Source organism: Apteryx mantelli, chromosome 23 (assembly GCF_036417845.1).
Source record: "Apteryx mantelli isolate bAptMan1 chromosome 23, bAptMan1.hap1, whole genome shotgun sequence".
Lineage (NCBI taxonomy): Eukaryota > Metazoa > Chordata > Aves > Apterygiformes > Apterygidae > Apteryx > Apteryx mantelli.
Genome location: NC_090000.1, coordinates 7,044,931 through 7,060,135, shown reverse-complemented (window position 1 = coordinate 7,060,135; position 15,205 = coordinate 7,044,931).

Here is a 15,205-nt window from a genome sequence, read left to right as displayed (position 1 = left end):
AGCACAAGTCTGATAATGAAATGAGAGGTTAAAAATTACTCTTAAAATTGCATAGGAATGCTGTGGAGAAGTGGGAATCTGATCTAATCTCTAAAGCTCCACCAGCTGTTCCAGTCGGCAGAAAATCCTTTCTTAATAATCCATCTGGATTCTAGAGTGAAGAAAGGGCTGTTGGAGCTATCCCCTTCCTGGTCTGTTGCTCTTAAGAGTGGAGCGTGAGAACTTCTAACAAAATTCAGTCTCTCAGTATCTTGGGGTCTGATACACTTCTTCCATATTTTAGTGCAACTGCAACAGAATAATATTGACATAGGTATAGTTAATATAACTTGTTGCTGGCTAGCAACCAAATTATATCAATCTGAAACTGTTACTTGAATCATGGTTATGTGGGTAGATACGTTGTAAATCAAAGTGGATCCTCTGTGCTACATTGGCCCTTTCAGGCGTAGCCTAATATTTCACTCTCTCCACTGGTTATTTGTATCCAAGTATAGCTGTGTGAATTTGCATTTTGGCACCAGCAGAGTGATTAAATGTCAACACTGTCCTCTGCTCTAGTCTTTACTGACTTCAAAAAAGAGACATACTTCTACGCTTTGCTGTTCAGCGTGCATTTTGAGTTGCTCCTTGGGGGCTGGTTCACCTGCTTGTACAACTGTGCAAAAAATGGGGAGGGCTAGGCAGCCTGTGGGCGCTGGAGTTTGTCATCTTCTCTCTGTTTATCTTGTGCGCCCCACTGTGCTGAGTTATTGACCTGCTAGCGCGTTTGATAAAAGCTGCAGGGTGATGTCAGTAGAGCTGATGCCTTGCTGTGGTGCTTTTGAATTACAGCTTCGTATGGTCATTTAATGGGGGGGTTGTGGATGTGTATTGAAACATGGGGTCATTTTTGTAAACCATGGATTACCAGTTCTCCCACCCTGCCTCCCACCATTCAGCCCTGCTATGTACCAGTAAGCGATGGCATAGCTGAGGGTAACAAGGAGCAGAATAACCATATAATGCCAGCAGAAGCAGGTGGTAATGAACATGATATTTTCATGATCAGACCTGTCCCAGCCTGACCCACCCCATGGTGGGTACAGAGCAAATACGATCTGCTTAGAAGAAATGGCATTTTAAGCAGGCTGGTAAGTCAGTGATACCCTTTTTCTTGGGACTGCTATTGAAAAACAGATTGTATTGACATGTTTGCTTAGCTATTATTGAGGCTAGGTCTAAAAAGGAGGTCTAAATATCTAAATCTTGTGCACTGAAATTCTTGGTACAAAAGTCTGAATTACTCACCGTAGGCTGCTTTTGCAGCCAATGCTGCCTCCGGAGGGCCATTCATCTGAGCTCTAAGATTCCTCTTATAGCAAGAATTGTTCGCTCGATATAGCTGTTTCTTTCTGTTGACTGTTAAAAGAACCATGGATGACAACCTCAAGTTTAGGCTTTTAGACATTTAATTTAGGGATGATGAATCTTATGTAAAGTGACCCACCCAAGACTGTGCGGGAAGACTGTGGTAGACAAAGGTCACTCAGGTCTTTCAGATTCCATTTAGTTTTATTGTTAAATTGCTCTCATTTGTCTGAGGCACAAGCCTGTCAGCTGAGAGAGAGCTCTTACAATTTTTAAGTTTTGAATTTTGCCAAAATAGCATAAACACTTTGCCTTTAAAATAATCTCCGATATTTGCTTTCCCACAAGTCCAACAGAATTCCCATCTGTGGATTGCAATGGAATACTGTGAAATTCTCCTTCAGCTTTGAGAGGAGTCCTAATTCCTTTTCAATTGCAAATGCTATCAATTTTCAGTTTGAACATGAGTTAATCTTGACATAATGCTTTGAGGCCTAAAAACTGGTAAATCACAGGTAAATTGTTTTAAGAACCAATTTGTTCACCCTTAGAACCTAGAAATATTCACCAAACTAACTTGGTAAGCCTTACAGCCGTATCTTGTAGTGTTGCTTATTCTCACTGTCTGCCAGGTCGCAAGTCCTAGAACAGAGTAACTCACCTGCCAGAACCAGGATCCTCGCAGAAACATGCTGGTCTTTAAGAGCTCCAGGATCAGGCGATTTTGCAAGAGCACTTCCAAGAGAGAACAGAAGACACCACCGAATATGGGAAGGAGCATCAACAAGTGGATGTGCTGATCCAGAGCAAGGTGGTCACGGCTGTGAAAACAGAAGAGCAAACCTGCCAAAGGTCACACTGTTTTCCCTGTTGTGCTAATGCTTCATAAAGAGTTAACCAGGACCTGGAAGGAAGGATCTGGAAAGATGATGGCGTTTGAAACTGGGTAAGTGACTTTAGTGTGTTGATGTGCCATTCTGAATGAATTTTCAGCAGCAGGGGAAAATTTTTTTGTTTGTCCTTGTGGGAGCAGTGGCTACTTGGTATGTACAAGACAGAGAGAAACACTCGTTCATACAGAAACCTGCTTGATTGCTCAGACAGCGTACGTGCACTAAGGACTTTTCACCTGCTTAAGCAAGCTGCCTGGAAGTCAGCCTATGTGAGAGTTGTCTCTTCCCTTTCTTCCTGCGTCCTCAGTTATACAGTGAAACTATGGGTATGGGCAGACAGTCAAAAGTCATCGAGTCTCTGTAGCTGTATGAATTGATGATCTCCTGCTGCACTGCCTTCCTTGTGGAAGGAAATGTGTTCTACTTCATAGCTGGGGTGGCCTGAGTGACAAGCAGTAACTTGGTAAGCTGTTGTACTGCGCTTTGTTTCTGCGTGTTCCTGAAAGAACGCTTCCCACTTAGGCTGGCCTGTAAACCTGTGAAGCATTCTTAATGCTGGTGATAAGCAGAGAGGGAGGCTGTTAATCCAATCAACCTGTTACTGCTTTTGTCAGTTTTATTGTCGCAGCATCATATGTGATCTCTGTACGATTCTAGCAGCATACCAGAAATCATAAAATGCACTGGGTTGTTGTTCCAAATGTGTTAGGATACCTGGGCAGGACGGAACGTGTTAATCTTCAAAGCTGGGCTTTCCCAACAGAAATGTGAGGCGGAATGGGTGACAAGAGCCTTGCAAAGCCATGAGTGCTTCATTGTCACAAAAATAACACCCTATTCCTTGAAAGGCGACGTGAAGGCTTAGTCTGTGTGTTTAGGTAGCTGTGACCAAGAATCCCCAGTCAGAGGGGTGAGTCCAGCAGCTACAATGCTTCTACAGTCTCTGTCTGTTGCTACTAACCTTGAATGAACATAGCTTGGGAGAGCATGAAGTGTCCAGCCCAGGCAGCATCTTGAGTGGGAGAGCGCTGAGCACTTCTGCTACGCCAGAGAGGCCGTAGCCAAGGTACATGGTTCCATGCGTCCGGGCTAACAAATTCACCCAGCTGTTATCGTTCTTATTGTAGAGATGCAAGCAGGGTCCCTCGGGAATGAACTGCCCAGGAAAAAATCCTGACCAAGGGCAAAGAGCAATCAAGGGAAGGGAAGGAGAACAGCTTTACCATCTGGGATAGGCCAAGCTTGTACAGAGAGTTAATATCTCTTTTAAGACAAATGGATATATTTGGAAAAAGTAGGCAAGCTTTGAGGTTTACTACAAAGAGGGGCAAGTCAAAGTTCAACATACAGGCACTGTGCAAAAAGCCCTTCTCCTAGGCTATAGCTGGCCCTGCACACTACGTGATACAGTCAGGCAAGCATTGGGCAAGTGCTTTTTCAGTATTAATCATTATATTAGTCATTATTAATCACACATGGAGAGGACCTGTACTGCTGACAGAAGCAGTGAGACTGGTTGTCTTAACTGTACAAATCTGTCAATCTTTCTGAAGTTAAAAGGCAGATACATCTTCTTAAAGCTAATCTATGTGATACGACAGGAGAGGTCCTTCAAAACCCAGTAGGCAGATTCTCTTTCCTTTCCCATTATGTAGGAAACTTGGTATTTGTTGTTTGCGATGACATACGCTGATCCCAAGGTGCTACCCAGATGGGAGAAAAAACATAGTGCTAGTGGTGAAAAGCTGATCGTGTGATAGAGCACTTACCTATTAGAGAAAGGGTGGTCTTGACTACTCTTTCAAGGACCTCCAGATACTGAAAATACTTATTGGTGCTAAAGTTTTTACTCTCTTTTTGCATGAAATGCTTGATGGGGTGTTTCACAGACCACAGGAGTCCTAGTCCTAGGAAGTCAGAGCCTGGAAGGGCATGGCCTTCAAAGCTTTTCATCACTAGATGTTATGAAAAGATAAAAAGATCTCAGTGTCAAAAAGCGATGGTGTTTCTTTAGTTTTAAAACTCTTACACAGAGCAGGCTATTATGTTATGTTGGTATTTATAGCAGACCAACAGAGTCGGTGATTCTCCCCTGCACCAATCCATATCGGCCTGATTTTTTAAGTTGTCCAAGCAGCTTTCGTTGACTACATCCATGCACCTAGATTTTAACAATTTTGGCAAGAAGGATTAGGGTTTGTTGCATTAATGCTGGATTTAATCCCTGCTTATGTTTTTGCTGCTTTTTTTGAAATATAAGTCAAGCATCTCAGAGAGCAACAATTAATTGGCTTCCAAATAAGTTGTTTCATATTATTTCCAGGTAGACATTGGCAATAGAACCAGAACAGGTGATGGATTTGCAGATGTTAATTACTTCCTCAGAAAGGATTTCTTGTGCTGGCAATTACCAGTTGAATGTGTGAGGCTGTTATTTTCCCGAGAGCCAGAAATACTAGGTGGATAACAAGGTGGCAGTTTTAAAAAAGAATATTCTCACTATCTCATGTAGCAATAGCAACGGATAAGGTTGCTCAGTACTTTCCACTGTGTTTGCTTAAAATTTCACCAAGCTTTAATTGTTTGGGCTGAAATTTTCCATGCTAGGTATCTGCCTCCAGCTGAAGTTTGGGGGAAATTTTCAGGCAAAACAGTTCAAAATTTTCTATTAATGGGATTAGGGAAAAATAGTGCTTTGCCGTTCACTCCTTCACACGGTGCCCGTTGTGACCTTGGGGAAGCCACTTGGTACTTCCTGGCCTTTATTCTCCACCAGCTTACTCCATAGGGAGTGGAGGAAGTGAAAGCAGGGATGAGTTTGACAATCACATGTTATGTTGGTGAGGGAAGATAAATGGAATGATAGGATTTCATGGGAAAACCGGGGGAAGGAGTTGGCAGCAAACCAGCGAAAGAAAAGGAGGAATACCAGGCAGAGGGCAAGAAGGCTGCAAGAGACGGGGCAGTAGGGATGTAGCCACACTTTCCCTGAAAGTCGTGTCAGTTCCTTGACTCCCGTTTCCACATTCCCAAGGTATGTCCTGTCAGCAGAGAGCTTAACAATCAAGATCAGTCTTGATTTGATGATCATGTATGAAGAATCATTTTCCTTTCAGAGTTACAGCTTAGCTACATTTGGATGGTTTTCAGGCAGGTTGGCAAAAGGCATGTCTCCAGCACCAGAGCTTGCTCCAAGGTGTGCAGGAGCAAGAGCTTACCAAGGGAAGGTTTCAAGAGGCTTGTTTTTATCCACGGCTAAACAGTGCAACTCTTTTGCTTAAGCAGCAGAAATATTTTAACAGAAATATAATGAAAAACTCTAAAAAGAAACAGATAAAAACAGATTTCTTGCTTCATTTGATAGCATTAGCAGCAATGCATGAAGGAATTGGTGTCTTTTTCATAAAATTAATGCTATGTTTTGCCTCTGACAAAACCATAAACATCTCAAACCTTGAACTCTTACTTTTCCAAAGACCACTCCTGAGCTACTTGAAAGGAATTGAGAAATAGAGCAGGCAGAGTTATAACATTTTCAATACTCATGCTGTTTATTGCAGTGTGCTTGGCAGTGCTAAGCAAGGAGGGCCATAACAATTTCCATTAAAGTTAGAAAAGTATGGCATCTGCGATGCTTTAGGGATTAAGCTTATCTGATAAAATGCGCCTGCGCCTCACATCATACTGTGCCCTTGTTGTGCTTTATTAAGGGCATTACTAAAAATATAAGACTCATGATCCTTCTGCTTCTTTACCTATTCACTCCTGTGATCTCTTCTCTCACTTTCCCACCTCATTAGTTTAGCTCCTGACCCCCTGGTCCTGCAGGGACTCTGTGTGCCACTGTCACCAGCCCATTCACCCTTCTTGCCTCTTGTGTTTCCTTAAAGTGGTGCAAGTGTGAGATCCTTTGTTACCTAAATTCACTCTTTCAGGTGTTTGTTGCTTGCTAATGGCAATGCAGAGAGGGTTTGCTGCAGACAGGACAGTGTTAGTAGATTCAAAACATTACTAAGGAAAAAAAGAGCATGCAGCCAAGATTTTTTTTTCCTGCTCTCTTTGCTAGCTTGCTATTGCCGAGGGCTGTAGAGAGAACCACTAGGAAGCTGGGAAAAGAGCTTTAGATAAAAGATGTCCTGTGGCTACAGAAATGGCACTGGAAAACAGTTCTTCCAAACACTTCCAAGGGCTCTATTCTCACAAAAGCCTTCCCCTCCTACTGCCAAAGCTTCTTGGGCAGTGGGCAGCCCCGGCCTGCCCTAACTCACCTTCCAGTGGCTGGCCTCTGCCACACAAATGCTTCTGCCCCTTCGCAGACCATGCTCAGTCTGACCAGCTCAACCCCAGGTAACTACGGAAGAATAGAATTGATACCATTCATTTATGGAAGGAAGAGAAGGGATTTACCTGTATGATTTGCACCAGTTGGTTCACTTTCTGTCCCGTCTGCTGCAGAGACAAAAGTACACTTCTCCTTAAATTCTGGGTTGTCTGTGAGCTGGGGCTGGTGCAAGGCTGGGTAGTTCTGCAATCTTAGGGAGCGGGGAAATCCGTGAAGTAACTCTTTCAAAACAGGCCATGGCAAAAGGTGGTTCCTCATGCCTGTAGTTGCTATATTCCCAGTATCTGCAATAGTATATAAAAGTCTCCTCCAGACTCCTGGTTATAACACGCATTTGTAGCGAGAGGGAGTGGCTGAACTGAGTGAATCCAATCCCCACCGAAGAGCGAGTCCAGGCAAGAATTCTGGCCATTTGCTCAGTTTTGCATTGTAGCTGTCTGCTGGCACAGCTTGCTTTTTCTGATTCAAAGTCATCTGCAGAGGCTAATTGTTTTTAATTAGCTTCCTTTCCTATTCTGTTAGAGTGCCTAGGAGATATTTAGGATGATGGGAAATTAAGGCTTGGTTTGGGGATAGGGATAAGGAGGCCTTGATTTTTAAAAACTTGTCATTGTGGATGTCTAGCTTTTTTTGCCAAAGATCTTTGGCTTCTTTCAAATAAAACAAGCAAGAAATATTAGCAAAAATCGGAAGTTTAAACAGGCTGACCAAAATTCCTGCCCCTTCCAGCACATTTGAGTTTTCCACATTCTCCAATTTCACCAGTCTGCAAGGGTATAGCATTTCCTAGGCTGGCTGGAATTTGCAGCAGAACTAGCAGAAAAAGAAAGGCCATTTCAGGCCACATGTCTCCACTGTTAAGGCCATTTTTTGTGCTTTTTTTGTGTGGCACAGCTAACATTATAAAGAAGAAAGCTACTGATAGGTTTTGACACAAGCCAAGAGGGAGGGAACTCTTTGGTATGCCATCTTCTGCCACTGTTGCTTAAGGTCATTTGGCTGTTTTTCCTTAAAAATTAAAACCTGGATTTGAATTATGACACTCTACAGGCTCCCAAGAAAGGTCTGCTCTCTGTGACCAGCAGTACTTGCATGTTGTCTAGAGTGAAGCTGCAGTTTAGGAATCATTACCACCAAATTTGCATGTAACAGGTTAGATTGGATCTAAATTGGGTATGGCACATGCTTGTGTTTCTGTTGGGTCAGCCAGAGCACCCCACGGAGCATCTGTGCCTGCTTTGTGCTTGTACGTTTGAAAGAGCTCTGATCAGAGCGGTGTGCGTGGGTGGGTATTAGGTGCCCCAGCACGAAGCCTGCTGCAACCCACTAATGATTCAGCTGGATTGGCACTGGGATCACTTCATCCTGTGAAATAGGTGCCTGGATGAATTTCAGTTTGGTGGTATGTCAGACACATTTCACGAGGTGTTGAACTATCTGCTGGAGATGCTTGTGTCCCTCCGTGAGCTCAGGTGTGACTGGCTAAGGAATATCCACTGAGGGGACAAGAACCCGCTAAGGCTACATGACACGAGTCACCGATGCAGTATAAACTACCGGCTGCCACTTGTGGTTTCTCCACTTGCCCTTCTGGCACTAATACATTGTTCTGGAAATTACTTCACTACATTCTGCTGAGCAGCAAACATTCATTGGGAAGATGAGAAAGAACTTAACCTGAACTCGGGCTGATAAATAGGGATTTTAGAGAGCGCTTGGAGGAGAAGGTAGGAGTGTCCTGTGTAATGACAGATGGAGAGGTCGAGCTGGTTTACATATGCTGAATCGTTTTCTGGGAACAATATAGCACAGCACTTCCAAACCATACTGTTGTTGCCCCAAAGGGTAGCCAGACTGCCTTACCATGAGATTGGTAATTCCAGAGCTGCTGATAGACTTGTGACTTTGGTTGAATTTCTTGAGGACAGACTGTCAGTATTTGTGCAACTTGTGCTGTAAGGCTAAGTATTTTCTCTCCTGATGAAATAGGTGATGTGATAGAGTTGGATTAAGTCCTGTTCAAAGGGCTGTCAGTGATTTTATGGAACTCTGTCATGTTCCTGTCAGCCAGCAGTTTGCCACAGTCAGGCTGCCTTTCTCCTGCTCAAGCGGAGTTGTTCAGGTTGCTGGCAATGAGATACTGTTTGCCAGTGACTCTTCCAGACCACCCAGCTCCTCTGTCTGTCCAGGCTCTCCTAACTTGTTTAGGACAGAACTCAGTGCTGGCCAGTGGTCTGATTCTCACAGAAACACAAGTGAGATGCTACCTCACATCCGTCGGTCTAAATCCTCCACGGAACAAGACAGAATGGAGGATGAGGATTACTTCTGCCCTTACACAATAGGTGAATTATTCTTTAAGTCAGGTGTGGTCACCCTTTTGGCTGCGTGACCTATCTGGAAATGCTGAGATCAGTGATTCTTTTCTTTCTTTTTTTCACTAGCCAAGTGTTGTCCTCCTACAGATGTTCAGTAAAGTCTCAATTTACTAGGATTTAATTGCAGTTCATCTACTACTGTTCTGGAACAGCGCCTGTATCTTTCTCTCACCTTCTTGTCTTGATATCAGATAGCACCGCTCATTTTGCACTTTCAAAAGCCAATGAGAAGAATTAGTCTTTCAGAAACAAACTTCAGGGATCTGGATGTCAAAACTTCCAGTAAGGAAGTCTGCCTTTAAAAGAAGAAACCCAGCAAGAAAAAGCTCACCCTGTTGCTATGGAAAGGGACAAGATACAATTTTGGCCCAAACAAGTTAAAAACCTTTAGTTAAATAGATACAATATTCTGGGTGAGGATCCTCTAGATTTTTGTGTCCCCTCCAGAACCTCACCAGGAGAAAGTTATAGATGAGGTTCTTTGTACTGCAGTAACTCCGCGTTTGTTACTAGATGAATCAATGGCTGATGACAGATGCTGCTTGCTTCCATGCAGGTTTTTCTGTGAGACCTTGTGCTCTGGCTATAGGTCCAAAGTGAAATCTGTCTACCGCTGGCTTATCTGAGCTCTCTGCTCTCACGCATTACTTGTGTTCCTTCCTTTAATTCAGTTTCATTTTACTGTCCTTTAACTTGACTTCCTTTTGTGGCCTCAAGCCAGAACCTGTAAGTCTGAGTGAAGTCTCAACTCCAGAATCCAAGCCATGTCCATGGCGTGTCCGACTGAAACTGGCCCATGAGGTGGGTTTCTCCTGGGCCATGCTGGTGCTGCCCTGCGAGTGCCTGCCACGGTGAATGCACCTTGCTCTCAGGTGCACACTAGTGACTGCAAGCCATGAGGGTCACATTGGCGTGAGCAAAACCTAAGTCCAAAGCATTGAGCTACAGCATTGCGGGCAGGTGAACTGTCCCCATACACTCCATCTCTCCTGCTGGGGGGAAAAGGCCCTAACAGTGCCTGCTGCAGGGACAGTCAGGCTGTCTTTGTACAGAATGAATGCCTTCGGCTTAGCCACGGGCATCTTACAGGAGGCGACATGGGTGTGCGGAGATGGGTTGGAGAACGCTGAGCTTAGGGGGCTTCCTGGTCCACACACTGGGGAGTTAAGATAGGAAGTCTATTGTATGTTTTTCCTTTGGGTAACTGGGTTTAAATGTAGGCTATAGCTTCATGCCAAAATCATACTGATTCCCTAGTTGTCGATAAAGTTTTTCAGGGAAAGTAGTTAGAGATGACTTTGTTATGAAAGCGTGAGTCAAAAAGCCCCGAAGCAAATACCCAAAGTTACCTGTGCCCTACAGAGAAGCCGGAGAAACCTATTCTGCTTCCAGGAAGGTCATATTTAGCTCTTCACTTGTCTTTGTTAATCTGCAGTCTCCACCACTGTACTTTGTACTGCTGCCTCCTGCTGTGAACGCTATTGCAGATGCTAGGCACTCCCTCAAAACATGTTTTCCTTTGCAGCAAGATCTGCATGGCTCTCCCTGGCTTTTTTGCAGTCACAACTTCCCTGTGAATACTGAGCACCTGCCTCGCGATGCAGCCCAGACAAGTGATGATTCAGATGCCACGCAGGAGAGTTGTGGTGTGACATGAAAGCAGCTCCACTCTGCAGTGGTACGTGGTACACAGCCTCTTCCTGCATGGTCCTTGCACCCCTGTGGCAGAGGTTCACCTTTGCCATGTTTGTCATTGCTGCTCCATCCTGGAACAAACTACGTTTCTCTTCCACAGCATAGAGGTAACGTGTATTAGTTAGAGGAGAGCTGCTGCTGCTCAGTGGGTTCGCAGTACCTCATCTCGTGCACAGCAGTGGTTCCCAGCTCCTGCTGAGCCTGGAGAACCCTCCTGCAGCTCTCTTTGTCATCCATGCCAAAGGCTGCTGGTCAGTGAAAAGATCAGCTTTTGTCTGGGGCAGTGTCCCGGTTCTCCCCAGGATGCCTTGTTCTGCTTTTGCTCCTGCAGCACTAAATGGAAAGTTTCTAAGGAAGGGGATAAATAAACAGCATCAAGGCAGAAACAGTGTTCCCCTCATAGCTATTTCTGCCCAAATAATGTCGTGTCCCACAAGCTTTTACTACTGTTGTTGCTGCCCAGGAGCTTAATCTCGTATATGACTTTGCTCACACTGTTCCCAGCCCACTGATAGTTCAAGAGACATGCTCTCATCTCTCTGTAGCTGGGATCAGTTGCAAGGTGAGGCAGGTTTCCCAATGACTCCCTGTCCTCTGCTGGAGGGAACCTGGGGGCTTTTCTTCAGTCCATGGACAAATATTATGTCTCACCTCTGACAGACTGAACTCTGCTGGGTGGGTTTGCTGCCAGTCTTGCTCCTGGGTGTGTTAGCAGGTGCAGTCTCACCATACCCCACTAGAGGGATAGTTGGAAAAACATCATGCAGTTTGTGGTTTGAAATATGGCAGAAGCCGAATCGTGGAACAGCTCCAAAAATTAAAACTAGATACCCCATCCCCTGTCCTCCCCACCAAAAAGTGAGGGGAATAAGAGGAATAAGTGATAAGTCAAAGCTGCATGGATTTTTTTTTTTTTGGTTGTAAACAGTTGAGGTAACATCGTCACACGTTCTGAACTTTATTTTTTGTACAAGTAAAGCTCTTCTCTGTGACCAGCCAAGGCAAGGCAGGTGAGCACCGGCCAACTCCACTTTTTTGTAATAAACAGAAGAGAAATGGGTAACTCGGAGGTGTTGTCTGCATCCTTCACCCAGCTAAGTCACGGCCCCAGCTTACGCATTTGCAGCTTGTTAGGCAGACAGGACCTTAACTGACTTTGAAACTTGGGTGTGCCTATGTGCAGCCAGGTTTCAAAATACACAGTGCCAGAAACCAGGCAGTCAAGCCTGTCCACTCTCTTGCAGTTACAGTTTGGTTGGCAAACACTTGCTGTTGCTGATTCAGATCTCACAGAAGAGGTTCTGCTTTCACAAGTCATGGAAGAGCTCATGAAAGGACGCAGCAAATAGTATAGTCCCAGGAGCAAGCTTGTATCCTATGATGTATTTTCTAGTCCTTTGCATTCCCTGTCCCACAGCTGTCAGCTGGCTGGCATCGCTAGGGACAGAGACACAAGAAATGAGCCCCCCGGCTCTAATCATCTCAGGAAGGCACTGTAAAATGGACACTCTTTTGCCTGAGTGCTAAAGCAGGACAAACTGGCTGGTATTACTGGTGCAAAGGGCAAAGCTACTTTTGATCCCTGCCAAGGTCATGTTTTGGAAGCAGGACTCTCACTCCAGAGCTTTTGAGAGAGGCAGTTGAGATCAAAGGATAAGTTCACATCCAAATTACACAGCAATCATTGAACAGCTTTCTGAAAGTAGCAACACTACTCGGCTCTGCCTCACAGCATCGTGTGGCCAATTGAGGGCAACTCAGTGCTCTTTTACAGGTCCCATTCTCCAAGGTCAGTAACTGTTCTCTTTGCATTACAGATGGAGAGACTGGATCATGCTGGGACAACTTGCCCCAGGCCCCAAAGCAAGGAAGAGCAGTCCCCGTGGAGATCGTCAGTCGAGCAGTACCCAGTGTTCACCACCAGACCATGCTCCTTTGCTCTCCAGGAGCTGCCAGTTCAGCTGGAAACCACAGTGCTTCTGGATGACGTTTTCCTCTCCTCCCAGTGAATCAGCCTTTTATTTACTCTTTGGAATGCAAAGTAACAGGACACCCTGTGAGTCTTATCTCTCTCCATCTTTTGTATCCCTGTCCGAGTTGCCTGACTGGATTGAGTGTTTTAGCTGCAGACACAGATGGGGTGGTTTCAGGGCTGTCTGGCAGGAATGTAGGTGGGAGGGCACTGCCAGTGAAATTTGAATTTAGGAGTCTCACTGAGAACAGAATCCTTGAGACATACGGCAGTGAAGAAAACGCTTTGTCACTGACTGTTTGAATCCAGCTCTTCACTGGTGTGGCTATGTGGATGGATGGTGCTCATTTTTGGAGCTAGAATTACTGGGAACTGCCTCCGTCAGAAGACGTTTCCCCCTGCAGGCAGCCTGCCTTCACTCCTTGTGTAAGCAGCTGCTTTTTCCCCTCTTTTCCCTGCATGGCATTTCCAGGGCTGGGAGCTGATGCAGAAGTAGTCTGCCTGTTCAGGTGGTGATTGCTGCTCCGGCAGCTAATCCCTGGCTCCTTTGGGAATCTCATGGGGCTTGAACTCACCCTGATTTAGCTCTTGCAACTTGAATACAGTTATAACAAAGACGGACTTGGTTCTCAGAGTTTAAATGGAGCCTAAAGCAAGTGATCTCCTTCCTTCTAAAGGTGTGTTAAGCTTCATTGTGCTGCTGCCAGAATACCGTTGTGGCCACACTGATATAAAAAGACAAGCTGAGGAGGAAGAGGTGACAGCTTTTATTTAATGAACCAATATAGGTGAGAAGAAACCGAGGCTTTGTTTGTTGCTGATTATTGCCACTGCATGTGGGTAAGTTATTTGATCTTTCTGCTTCAATTACATCCTTCTTCATACCAGAGTCTTGGCTGGGCTTGGCATCCTTCAGTCAGACTAGAGACCCATGCAAGTATCTGTCACTGCAAAAGCACGTGACAGACTGCTTATTGAGAATTGCCGCTTCGATGATCTGGGTCTGTACAGTGCCTAGAAAAACGGGGGCCCTGAGCTACCATGATGACTTAGCCATTACTGCAGCACAGGCACTAAATAAATCATTGCTTTAGCAGCTAAGAAACAGAAATTCATTTAGGGCTCTAAAACAATTGCCTCCCAGCTAGACAGTATTTTATACTGCCACATATATTGCTTTCTCCTTTCCCAGCAGTGATTGCATTCCCTTGTTCAAAGAGCCAGTTGGGCTAATGAATTAGTTTTAAAGTGTGAGTGGCTTGAATGACAGGAAACACTGAGCGTTCACAGCTCTACGTGAAACCAACAGGAGTTGTGGATCTTTGCGAGAGACACCTTAGGCCTCAAAGGGGGAGTCTGCATTTTGTCCTCATTAGCCACATCCCAGAGCACAGTGTTTGCCTGGCACCTGCATGCCAAAAAAGGTGAAGAGGAGAAATTTGCAGAAACAAAGAGCAGTGGTTCGGTTCAGAGCAGCTGCTTTATACCTAAAATATGCTGTTTCACTGGGGTATTAAGTCAAACTGAAGCACCTGCAGTCAGCTAGGGAGGGAGTGGCTGTAAAACCAGAGCGCTGGGCTGGGCACCGGTGAGAAAGCTGAGAGCAGCTCCTGACATCAGCCAGCCGGGTAGTTTCAGCAGACTGACTAACAAAGCCACCTTTGAAAGGGGAATGCCTTACTCTGGAGATACTTCCTGCTGTGCTGTGCTCGGGAAGTGAATGGGATTCCAGTAGTTGATGAGGGAGCAGGGAAGGTGGTGGCAGAGGTATTTCTATAAAAGCCCAGAAGTTATGCTATATTTCTCATGTAAAGAGAAAACAGCAGGATCACAGATCCGAGATCACCCCTTTCTCCCAGACAGACACCTGCAAAAGGAACTCAAAGCTTTCGCTCTGCGCGAGACATTTCAGAGCAAGGGGAAACAGAGGTAACCCAGCAAGCATCTCCCTGCTGCATATGAATCATTGGGCAACTTCTGTTATACTAAAAACAGAAATTTAAAGATACAAGTGTGGAAAAAAAGTCAGTTTCAGGGCTGGATGGGGTTGGTGTTAAAGGATTCAGAGCGGCAGTGGGATGCTAGCTAAGCCTTCGGATAGTTTGACAGGCCTATCGCTTGTTGATATAGACTATCACGTGTAACATTGAGAAGGGAAGAACTGAACTTAAAGTCTTCCCAAGAAAAATGTTGCTGGTCCAGCTACCTTTTATCTTGATGTACTCTTGAATATGAGAAGCCTAAAAACTGGGGTGTGGGGGGGAGTCACCTTTCCAGGAAAGGGAAAATGATGGCGTAAGACCGTGTCAGGAATGTGGATTTCAATGCTAAAAGCCCTCTTTCGAATCTATATTAGAGCTTCCCAAAACCCAGACCTTTGCCTCAGGTCCTTCCCCTTCTTCTCTGGGAGCACAGCTGAATATTAGATCGTACCATCACTGGGAGCTGTTGTTGATGTGTGAGCAACGCTCGTGAGTGCCAAGTTTGGATACATGTGCAGTTTCTGCTGGACCGCTGTGTTGATTGTTGTTTTGCATATGGTCTCCTCTGCTTGGTAAGAGATGGCTCCTCATTA